Consider the following 11,339-nt stretch of genomic DNA (forward strand, 5'->3'; position numbering starts at 1 on the left):
TTCGAGTAAAACTCAATTCAGGCAGAAATCTTCACTTTTGACATAGATTTGCGAAGGAAACAGATATTCATGTACCAAGCTTTCTCTTTGGTATTAGACCAAGCTTTATCTCGGTACAGATATTCATGTACCAAGCTTTCCCTTCGGTGTTAGACCAAGCTTTATCTCAGAATTGATTTTTGGCTGAATTGAGTCCTATGGGTAACATATTCATGTTTTCCAGGTTCTGAAAAGCCCAAAAACAATTCAATTTTGAAATGCAAGCTTTCCCTGAGGAGTTAGACCAAACTGTATTGCCAAATTACCAGTCAATTCAGCCAGAAAACTTAACTTCCGACACAAAACTCAGATTTGTAAGGAGACACATATTCATGTTTTCCAGGTTCTGAAAAGCCCAAAACACATTCAATTTAAAATCTGAGCTTTCTGTGAGGTTTTAGAACAAGCTGGAGCTCAGAATTACCAGTAGGACAATTCAATCAAAAATCAATTTTGAGATAAAGCTTGGGATAACTCTTCAGGGAAAACTCGATTTAAAATTGAATGTGTTTTGGGCTTTTCAGAACCTGGGGTACATGAATATGTGTTTCATTTGCAAATCTGAGCTTTGTGTCAGAAGTTAAGTTTTCTGGCTGAATTGAGTCGTACTGTTAATTCTGAGATATACCTTGGTCTAACTCCTAAGGGAAAGCTCAATTTGAAAATTGAATTTTTTTTAGGCTTATCAAACCCAGGGGAACATGAATATGTGTTTCCTTGTAAACCTTAGCTCTTTGTCAGAAGTTAAGTTTTCTGGCTGAATTGAGTCTTACGGGTAACATATGTTTCCCCGGTTCTGAAAACCCAAAACACATTCAATTTTCAAATCCGACCTTTTCATTCGGAGTTAGACCAAGGTAAATCTCAGAATTACCAGTAGGATACTACTGGTATCTACCCAGTAGGATACTACTGATAATTTACCCAGGAAATGTAACTTTTGACACAGAGCTCAGATTTTCAAAAGAAACACATATGCACGTTCCCCAGGTTCTGAAAAGCCAAAAACACATTCAATTTTAAATCCAAGCTTTCCCTTAGGAGTTAGACCAAGTTGTATCTGAGAATTGATTTTTTGGCTGAATTGAATCCTACGGGTAACATATTCAAGTTTCCCAGGTACTGAAAAGCCCAAAACATATTCAATTTTAAAATCCGAGCTTCTCGTCTCTCCACCCTTCGGGCCTGCAGAAGTTTCCCTCTGATTGGTCTGACGCACCCGAGGTGAAGAGGGGTGGGAGCCGGTTTGGTCCGCAGGGTCCGGCTCTCGGTCGCGAAGAAGGATGGAAGGAAGGATGGACGAAGTGAGAGAGGAGGGGAGGCATCGTGCTGGGCCACTGTGCAGAGGCCATGGGAGGAGGAGAGCACCCCGGAGCAGGAGGCGCAGAGGGTGGTGATGGGGGTTGACCCATCGAGCCCTTCCTGGGAAGCTGGGGTCACAGCCCAGCCAATGATGGCGGGGGAAACTTTGGTCACGGCGCCAGAGCATGTGCACCACTAACCCCTCGCACCGCGTAGCAGCGACTGGTACAAGGGAGGGCAGGTAATGCGTGCTGGTGCTGCTTCAGACATCCGGGGCATGGTGCCGTCCAATCCCGCACGTGCCACGGGTAGGGCAGTGGGAGTGCAACTTGACCCCATGAGCGGCGCTACCCAGCCCAAAACCCCTCTGGGAGGAAGTGTCGAACGGGACGGCCTGCCGTGAGCCCTGGCCTCTCCTCAGTGTCTGTCGCTCACTCGCCACAGCCCTCACGTGCCAAACGGCCATCGGATGACCCCCTCTTTCTCCCTTATCATTTGTTTCTTCCTTCGCATCTCGTGACCGGAGTGTGCCACGATGCAGACGCGGCTATGCCGCTCTGCTGGGCGTCGACCAGACGGACGAACCCCGCCACTCCCCGCTCGTCCCCCGTCGGCGGGACTGGTTGACCAGAGTCTCCGTTTCTGTTTCCCTGCCATGCGAGGGGTTTCTTCTGAGTGGACCGGGGCAGGATGGCTCCAGTTTGGTCCCGGCGGCAGAGTGCGGAGACCGGGGCGGCGTGAGTAGAGATTGCGGGACAGGTTCTCAGCTGAGGGTCGCAGTTCTCGGTCATGGAGGAGTCTGCGATGGGTCCATGACAGGCAGACGGCCTAGGGTGGCCTAGGGTGGGACTGGTTTACCAGGGCCTCGGCCAGACTAGAGTCTCTGTTTCTGCCATGATGGATGTACGGGATTCCTGCGTGGGGCTCGCAGGCCTCGGTCGGGGACTTCCACCATCACCTCGTGGCCGATGTCGCCGTTGACCCCGGGGCGCCTTGCGTGGACCCGTCCCCGCCCGTGGTGTGATGCGGTCGGGGCGCATTGAGGACAGTCTGTCCCAGAAGACAGTCACGTCAGGGGCGGGGGGAGGCAGGTTAACGGTTTCATGTCGTCTTGAACTCTCTCTTCAAATTTCTTTTTTTTTTCTTTTTTTTTTTTTAATAAAAAAGTTTTTATTTTCTGATCAAACAAGTATACAATATAAACAATCATTCATACTATCATCAGAAAAAAAGAAAAAAAAATCAATTTGGTAAACTCAATCTTCAACCCCTCCTCACCACCCCCCACCCCCGACTTCCCAGAACAAAAACAGGGTATAGATTTCACCAAACATTCGCTAAAATAAACTAGCTAACTGCAAGATTTAATAACTCCCAAGACCCCTTAACTCCCCTTTTACAATTTCATCAACCTCCCTTTATATAAACACAAAGTAACATGTAATCCAATAACTCTAAGAATTTTAAAACCATTAACAAATCTTAAACATTCAAACCTAAAAACATTTTTCCCCCTCCTACTTTTCTCAAAGTTCAGATATTTTGAAATCTCATAACAAAAAATAAACCTTAGATATTCACTAATTAAATTTCTACATTTTTATAATTAACCATTAGTACATTAACTAGAAAACCAAAAAAGATTAATCAACCATTAATACATCATATTTAAAAATCAATATTCAACTTTATACTTTTTCCCCCTCAGTAGTTATAACACCTAAAACATAATCAATTTAAACCATGAATAGAACAACTACAAAGCCAAAAAAAAAATTAATCTTCCATTCTTGGTTTCTTATTTTGAAATCTCATAACAAAAAATAAACCTTAGATATTCACTGATTAAATTTCTAAGTTGATTAAATTTTTTTTTAAGTTTCTAAATTTCCCCCCTTCATTATTCCTCCCTCCAATTTTTAAAATTTAAAAGATAATCAACAACATAATTAACCATTAATACATAACTAAAAAACCAAAAAGGATTAATCAACCATTAGTACATCATATTTAAAAATCAATATTTAACTTTATACTTTTTCCCCCCTCAGTAGTTATAATACCTACAACATAATCATTTTTAACCATGAGTAGAACAACTACAAAGCCAAAAGAAAAGGTTAATCTTCCATTCTTGCTTTCTTTTTATATTTTTTCCAATCTTTCTGCATCCCTCCTACTTCTATTTTGAGGAGGTTTTTCATTTTAATTTGAGGTTGATATAACTGCAAAAATTGTCCCCTTTTTAAAAAAGTTTCCTCTGATTTAGAGCCCCCAAATCGCCTCTTCATGCTTATATAAATCAGTTCATTCCTTCGTCTGTAAAACCAAAGTTTGTCAAGAGTTTGTGAAGAAAAGTTCAATTGTTTCTTTTCTATTAAATGTATAGATGCCACTGACAAGTCTCCTTCATCTTCTGAAACTTCGAAAGTCTGGTCATTTACTACTTTTTTCCAAACCAAGTCATAATTTTGAAGGATTCTATCAATTTTTCCGAAAAGAGCAGAGAGTAAGCTCGAAAATTCTTGAGAAAATTCTTCCACCCTCTCTGCTGCAATATCTCCTGAGTTGTCATCATGCTCCGTAGTTGTTTTGATTTCCTCAGTCATTTCTGTTGTTATCCCTTTAAGAATTGCTATTTGGTTACTTATAGCTGCAGTATGATTATTCATGGCTTCTTTTATAAATTCTGTAAGTTCTGCATCAAAATCCTTACAACTCTGTAAATCAGACAACTGTTTCGTTTCTGACACCTCCAAATAGCATCCAGCACTTTCAAGATCTCCTTTCTTAGAAGCCATTTAATTTTAAAGAAATTTTCTTTCTTCCCACAGCCATAAAATCATAAAGTCAGAGCCATCCTTTTGAGCAGCATTCAGCAATTTCTTTATAAACAATCTTTTCCCAAACAGCTCTTCAAAATCTATTCCAGCAACTTAAAGCCAGTCTCTGAGCACGAGTCTATTAGCAAAAACTTTTTCTAACTTTCCCTTTTAAAATCGCAACAAAGAAACGCCATCTTAACTTCCAGCTCAGAAAATCCAATTAGAAACATTGTATCCCCGGAGTTAAGTGTTATACTTGCAAAAAGCTTGTCCTCCTGCTTCTGTTCTGCCTGCTTTTTTGAAATCATTTAATCTTCTGTTTGACAGCAGAAATTGGACGCAACACCTAGCTCTGTAAAAAAAAAACAGAGTCCCCCCGGATCCGGAGCTTCAGTGGGCTGAACGGGGAGCTCTCACCCTCCTAACCCCTGGAATTAATCCAGGGGTTTTCAGGGAGCTCTACCCTCACCCACCTGCTCTCCTCCCCTTCTTTTCCCGAAGGGGAGATTTTCAAGCCGTTTGACAGCTGATTAACGCTGTCAGAACGGCTCAACGGAATCACGGGGGCGGCGGTCTAAAAAGACCGTCAATGGTGCTGCGGAGCCAACCCGGAAGTCTACTCTTCAAATTTCTTTTCAACTTTCCCTTATGATACTGGTTGACTATCAGTCTTGTGCAGGTATTTAGCCTTAGATGGAGTTTACCACCCACTTTGGGCTGCATTCCCAAGCAACCCACCTCCGAGAAGACCTGGTCCCAGTGCTCCGGAAGCCGCTACAGGCCTCACGCCGTCCATGGGCTGTGCCTCGATCAGAAGGACTTGGGCCGCTCGCCAGAGCACCGCCAGGGGTTGGGTCTTCCGTACACCACATTTCCTGTGCCCCATCTGGGACAGGGATTCGGCACTGGGCTCTTCCCTCTTCACTTGCCATTAATGAGGGAACCCTGGTTCGTTTCTTTTCTTCCACTGACTTCCACTGACTTCTTAAATTCAACGGGTTGCCATGTCCGATTTGAGGTCACGGTCCAAGAGGAGAGGAGGGCGCGTGTAGAGGGGGAGGACACACAAGGTCCACCGGTCACCCGGTCGGATCCTGGGACCGCACCTCGCGGTACCTCAAGACTGGCCCCGGGTGCCAAAACTCTCGCAGGGGCCTGTGAAACTGCAGACAACCATGGAGAGCGGGCACACTCTGACCTGACCATCTGGCTGCGCCCGTGTGACGCTGGAGCCGACTTGGGAAGATGGGGCCCATTGCGATGCCGCGGATCCAGCGGCCACCTCCCGCAGCCCCAGGGGCAACCATGCTCGGGGTGTCCCCGGACGGGACCGACGTGCACACACGAATGGACGAAGTTCCCCTCGCTCTGCCGCCAAGGTCCCCGGGGAGCGGGGCTGGTCAGCGGTTGGAGCCGGACATGGTTGGGTCTGGGCTTGGGGGCCCAGAGGCCCGCGAACCCCAGCCACGCCAGAGATGGCGCTCGCCCAACCTGGAAGGGACTCAGATACTGAACCCCCGTGCCGCACACGGGGAGGTGCCCAGATCCAGGCGGGAGGGCACGTCATGCTCGCGGCGATTGAAACCTCGGTGATGCTCAGACGGGCATAGCTCCAGGGTGAACCCGGGGCCGCAAGTGCATTCGAAGGGTCGATGATCAATGTGTCCTGCAATTCACATTAATTCTCACAGCTAGCTGCGTTCTTCATTGACGCACGAGCCGAGTGATCCGCTGCTAAGAGTTGTCACTGTCAGTTAAACCGTGGTGGGTCGTGCCTTGCGCCGAGGACGCGCCCCCGCCCACGGAAAGGTAAACAAGATGAGACGCAAACGGCTTGGTTTCAACACATAAAGGACTGGGCACTCGGCTCGGCCTGTGATCACTCTGCTCGGGATGCCCCGTGGCCGCCGGGGGAAACGTAGGGAGTCAAGGAAGGGCGCGAGGCAGTTTGAGGCTTTGAACTGCTGCCGACCTTCGGAAGGGAGTGACATCTCGGGTACCCGGCCCATGTGTTTGGGGAGGGAAACTGGCGGTGTGGAAAGAGGCCAACCCCTCTGGTGCGGTGACTGCAATGCCGCCAGCCCTGTCCGTGGCCAGGCGGCATGCTGACCGCACACAGAAGGGACACCCGGAGCAGAGAACGGCTGTCGCGGCTCCACCCTTCGGGCCTGAGGACGGTTCCTTCTGATCAGTCCAACACACCCGAGGGGGAGAGGAGGAGGAGCCGGTCCAGTCTGTGGGGTTCGGCTCTTGGTCGCAAAGACAGATGGAAGGAAGGACGGACAAAGCGGGTTGCCGATGGCCAGCCTCAGGCACTCACCCCGTGAGGCTGCAGCACAGCACGGGAGGCAGCGTCGGGACCCCCGTGCGCATGGGACGCCTCCCCGGCTGGGTCCGGTAATGATCCTTCCGCAGGTTCACCTACGGAAACCTTGTTATGACTTTTACTTCCTCTAGATAGTCAAGTTCGACCGTCTCTCGGAGCTCTGCCAGGGCTGAGGCCGGCCCCGGTGGGGCCGATCCAGGAACCTCACTAAATCATCCAATCGGTAGTAGCGATGGGCGGTATGTACAAAGGGTAGGGACTTAATCAATGCGAGCTTATGACCCGCACTTACTGGGAATTCCTTGTTCATGGGGAATAATTGCAATCTCCGATCCCCATCATGAATGGGGTTCAACAGGTTACCCGCACCTGTCGGCATAGGGTAGACACACGCTGAGCCAGTTAGTGTAGCGCGTGTGCAGCCCTGGACATCTAAGGGCATCACAGACCTGTTATTGCTCAATCTCGGGTGGCTGAATGTCATTTGTCCCTCTAAGAAGTTGGACTAGTTAGCATGCCAGAGTCTTGTTCGTTATTGGAATTAATCAGACAAATCACTCCACCAACTAAGAATGGCCATGCACCACCACCCACAGAATCGAGAAAGAGCTATGGATCTATCAATCCTTTCCATGTCCGGGCCGGGTGAGGTTTCCCGTGTTGAGTCAAATTAAGCTGCAGGCTCCACTCCTGGTGGTGTCCTTCTGTCAATTTCTGTAAGTTTCAGCTTTGCAACCATACTCCCCCCGGAACCCAAAGACTTTGGTTTCCCGGAAGCTGCCCAGCGGGTCATGGGAATAACGCCGCTGGATCGGTAGTCAGCATCGTTTATGGTCGGAACTATGACGTTATCTGATCGTCTTCGAACCTCCGACTTTTATTCTTGATTAATGAAAACATTCTTGGCAAATGCTTTCGCTCTGGGTCATCTTGCGCCAGTCCAAGAATTTCACCTCTAGAGGCACAATACGAATGCCCCCAGCCATCCCTCTTAATCATGGCCCCAGGTCCGAAAACCAACAAAATAGAACCGGAGTCCTATTCCATTATTTCTAGCTGGAGTATTCCGGCAACCGGTCTGCTTTGAACACTTTAATTTTTTCAAAGTAAACGCTTCGGGCCCCCGGGACACTCAGTTAAGAGCATTGGGGGAGTGCCGAGAGGCAGGAACTGGAACAGGTGGTAGCTTGCTTCGCGGCGGACCGCCAGCTTGATCCCAAGATCCAACTACGAGCTTTTTAACTGCAGCAACTTTAATATACGCTATTGGAGCTGGAATTACCGCGGCTGCTGGCACCAGACTTGCCCTCCAATGGATTGTCGTTAAAGGATTTAAAGTGGACTCATTCCAATTACAGGGCCTCAAAAGAGTTCTGTATTGTTATTTTTCATCACTATCTCCACGCGTCGGGAGTGGGTAATTGCTGCCTGCTGCCTGCTGCCTTCCTTGGATGTGGTAGCCATTTCTCAGGTTCCCTCTCTGGAATCGAACCCTGATTTCCCCATTACCAGTGGTTACCATTGTAGGCGCAGAAAGTACCATCGAAAGTTGATAGGGCAGACGTTTGAATGCATTGTCGCCGCCACGGGGGCGTGCGATCGGCCCGAGGTTATCTAGAGTCACCAAAGTGGCCAAGGCAAGCCCGGGTTGGTTTTGGTCTGATGAATGCACATATCCTCAGAGGTCAGCGCTCATCGGCATGTATTAGCTCTAGAATTACCACAATTATCCGAGTAACGGTGGGAGGGACCAAAGGAACTATAACTGATTTAATGAGCCATTTGCAGTTTCATTGTCATGCCCATGTGTACTTTTACATGCATGGCTTAATCTTTGAGACAAGCATATGCTAATTGCAGGATCAACCAGGTAGCCGCCGAAGCTGCACGGAGGATCGGAGCCGGTGAAGGAGTGGGCTGGTGACGGCACAAGCCAAGCATCGGCAGGGACTGGCTTCGGGTCACCCCCTCCGCCACATGTTGGCGCTGGAGGTGGGAATGCGGCACTTGTGGCGGTCGGGCCAGGGAGCGGGAAGGCCTTTGGAGGCCTTCCCCACCAGGCCCTTCGGAGGTCTCTCTGGGAGGGTCGGGGCTCGAGGTGGCGCTAGAGAAAAAGTCGCACCCTCAGAGAGGCGAATGAACGCCGGTGGCGGACCTGCAGCTCTGGGAGGCTGAGGCCCCCGGCAATGCTCGAGCCGCTCCACAGCGGAGGACAGCTGCAACCTGTGCCCTGGGGAGGCGTGGGGCCGATGGCACACCATGGTTTGAGTACGGAGGAGGATCCGCTCCCCCGGTTACGCTTCGAGGGTCACCGAGGTGGGGAGGCGTCCGCTCTGCCTGAACACCGGGCCTTGGAGGACCGGCCAGCGGAGGTCCCTCCCCAATCGATCGGGAGAGAGGCGGGAAGGAGGACTGGTCCGACCGCTCGTGGTCTGCCTGCCAAATGAGAGCGGCCCGGCACAGCGCGGTCGGCTTGCCGGCGGTCGAGGACCTGGTAGACCGGTGCTCCTACGAGTTCTGAAAACCCAGTTGCCAGAAATTTCTGCGCATGTGGCAGACCCGGACTTTGGATCCCCGACGCCGTGGGGCTTCCCAGCTGTGGTGGCTGGGGAATGCTGGGACTCTCGGATGCTGATGATGCCCCGACCCACTGACTCTGTCTCCTCGCCGCCTTCCGAGTAGACCAGGGCGGAACGGCTCCACTTTGGTCCCGGCGGGCCCTGGCTAGGGAAAGATGCCAGTCTACCGTGCCGGAATGTAGTGACCCCAGCAGCGCGGAACTGGATCCCTGCTCGGGAGCCATGGGCCTCGGTTGGGGACCTCCGCTGTCGCCTTGGTGTCTTGGCCGGGGCCCGGGGGCATCCGCGGTGGTCAGATGGCCCGGTCTACTGGGACGCGGACGGGACCGGTTGACCGGAGTCTCCGTTTCTATTTTCCTGCCTTGATGTAGCATGCGAGGGGTTCCTTCTGAGTGGACTGGGGCGGAACGGCTCCACTTTGGTCCCAGTGGCAGAGTGTGGAGACCGGGACAGCACAAGCGGGGATCACGGGATTGGATTCCAGCACGGGGGCCGTGGGCCTCGGTCGTGGAGGAGTCCGCAACGGGTCCGCGACGGGCAGACGGCCCAGTCTACTGGGACACTCGGGCGGCCTCGGGCGGGACCGAGTACCGGGGTCTCAGCCGGACTAGAGTCTCTGTTTCTGTTTCCCGCCCATGATGGATGTTCGGGATCCCAGCGCGGGGGCCATGTGCCTCAGTTGAGGACCTCCGCCGTTGCCTCAGTGCCTGGGCCGGGCTCCGGGGGTGTCCATAATGGGCAGACAGCCTGGTCTACTGGGACACGGGCGGGACTGGTTTACCAGGGCCTCTGCTGGACTAGTCTCTCTATTTCTATTTCCCTGCCATGATAGATTCTGGGTTCAGTTCCAACTGGGGAAAAAAGACACTGGAAATATGGAGACTGCTTGGAAAGATGGTTGGAAAGATGGCAGCTCCGATCACGCTTTGCTTGCACATGCACGAAGCCGAAAACACCAGCCTGAAGATGACGAGTGGGATATATATGCAACTCTTGGCGTATTTGGGTCTTTTCCCCTGTAAGATTGAGAGTATCTTGGCAATGTTTCAATGAGGTCCCACTCGTCATCTTCCGGCTGGTGCCTTTGGCTTCGTGCCTGTGCGAGCAAAGCGTGATCAGAGCTGCCATCTCTCTATAAATACTGGTGGGGAGGTGTGGGGTGCTGGCTTTGTTGCTGTGAGCGGGTTGGTTGCATGTGTTGTTACATCTTGATTAGTTGATGCAGTTGATATTTGCAGATTAGTTGGCTGTTTTGTAACATCCTGTGTGGGTGAGTCCTTGATATGTGCCCATTAGTCTTTTGTGTTGTAACGACCTGGGTAATGGGCTGGGTAGTTGATGTAACATCCTGAGCAGACGGCTGTGATGCCACACCTCGGGTTTTGGTTTGGCTCCGAGTTTGAGGTCTTGCCATGTGTTCATGGCGTGTGTCAGTTTGCTTTGTGTGGGGATCGGAGGGAGGCGCAGCAGCTGGTGATGCCGCTGTGGTCTGGCCTCTGGATGGTGGTTGCACTTCATCTATGGGATGGGTTTGAGTTTGAATCTGATGAGGATGATTGGTGGTGATGTCATGTGTTATCTTGGGTTTGGTGTTAATCTTCGTGGCTGGGACTTGTCTGTTGACTAGGGCTAGTTTCCAGATGTCTGGTAGGCGGGAGGTATCGTCACGTTTATTCATGTTATGGGGGTGTTTCTCTATTTCGATGGATTCCGTGATTATTCTCTTATTGAAGTGTTCAGTTTTGGAGATTAATTTGGTTCCTTCAAAGTCATTTTGTCTCCTGTTGTTTTAAAGTGCTGGAAAAGGGAGGAATTTTTTTCTTCTTTTCTGATTGCGTTCTTATGTTCTGCAATGCATGCATTTATTCTCCTATTAGTTTGTCCAATTTATGTGGCTGGGCAGATTTTGCATGGTATTTCATAGACTCTTTGGTTTTCTAGCTGGATCTTTTCTTTGGGGTTTCTTAAAATGTTGGCTATTTTTTGGTCAGTGCAGAAGGCTGTCTTGATATTGTGTTTGTGGAGAATTTTGCTGATTTTATCTGTGGTGCCTTTGATGTAAGGGAGGAGGGTGATGCTGTTGTCCTGTTCTGAGTCTCGGTTCTTGGGGGGGTGTCTCTCTTTGGATTAGGTTGGTAATTGTGTTTCTTTGGAATCCGTTAGAGATTAATATGTTTGTGAGAGTGTGTAATTCAGTTTTCAGGTGGTCTTTGTCGGATAGGCGTTTGGTTCTGGAGTCTTGGCTACAGAGTTGATCTGTGCAGGGTG

The 11,339-nt window shown here is 50.0% G+C and overlaps 1 non-coding gene and 1 pseudogene across 1 annotated transcript; one reads left to right on the forward strand and one right to left on the reverse strand.

Annotated features, from left to right (window-relative positions):
- The first annotated feature begins 5,471 nt into the window (after window positions 1–5,471).
- LOC139318729 (uncharacterized) lies at window positions 5,472–8,416 on the forward strand (annotated as a pseudogene).
- Window positions 5,757–5,909, reverse strand: LOC139318951 (5.8S ribosomal RNA). Its single transcript, XR_011600599.1, has one exon. It is a non-coding gene; the product is annotated as a 5.8S ribosomal RNA (ribosomal RNA).
- Window positions 8,417–11,339: the final 2,923 nt, after the last annotated feature.

This window comes from Pituophis catenifer, unplaced genomic scaffold (assembly GCF_029215685.1).
Source record: "Pituophis catenifer annectens isolate HBS135680 unplaced genomic scaffold, rPitCat1.0.hap2 SCAF_6, whole genome shotgun sequence".
Classification (NCBI taxonomy): Eukaryota; Metazoa; Chordata; class Lepidosauria; order Squamata; family Colubridae; genus Pituophis; species Pituophis catenifer.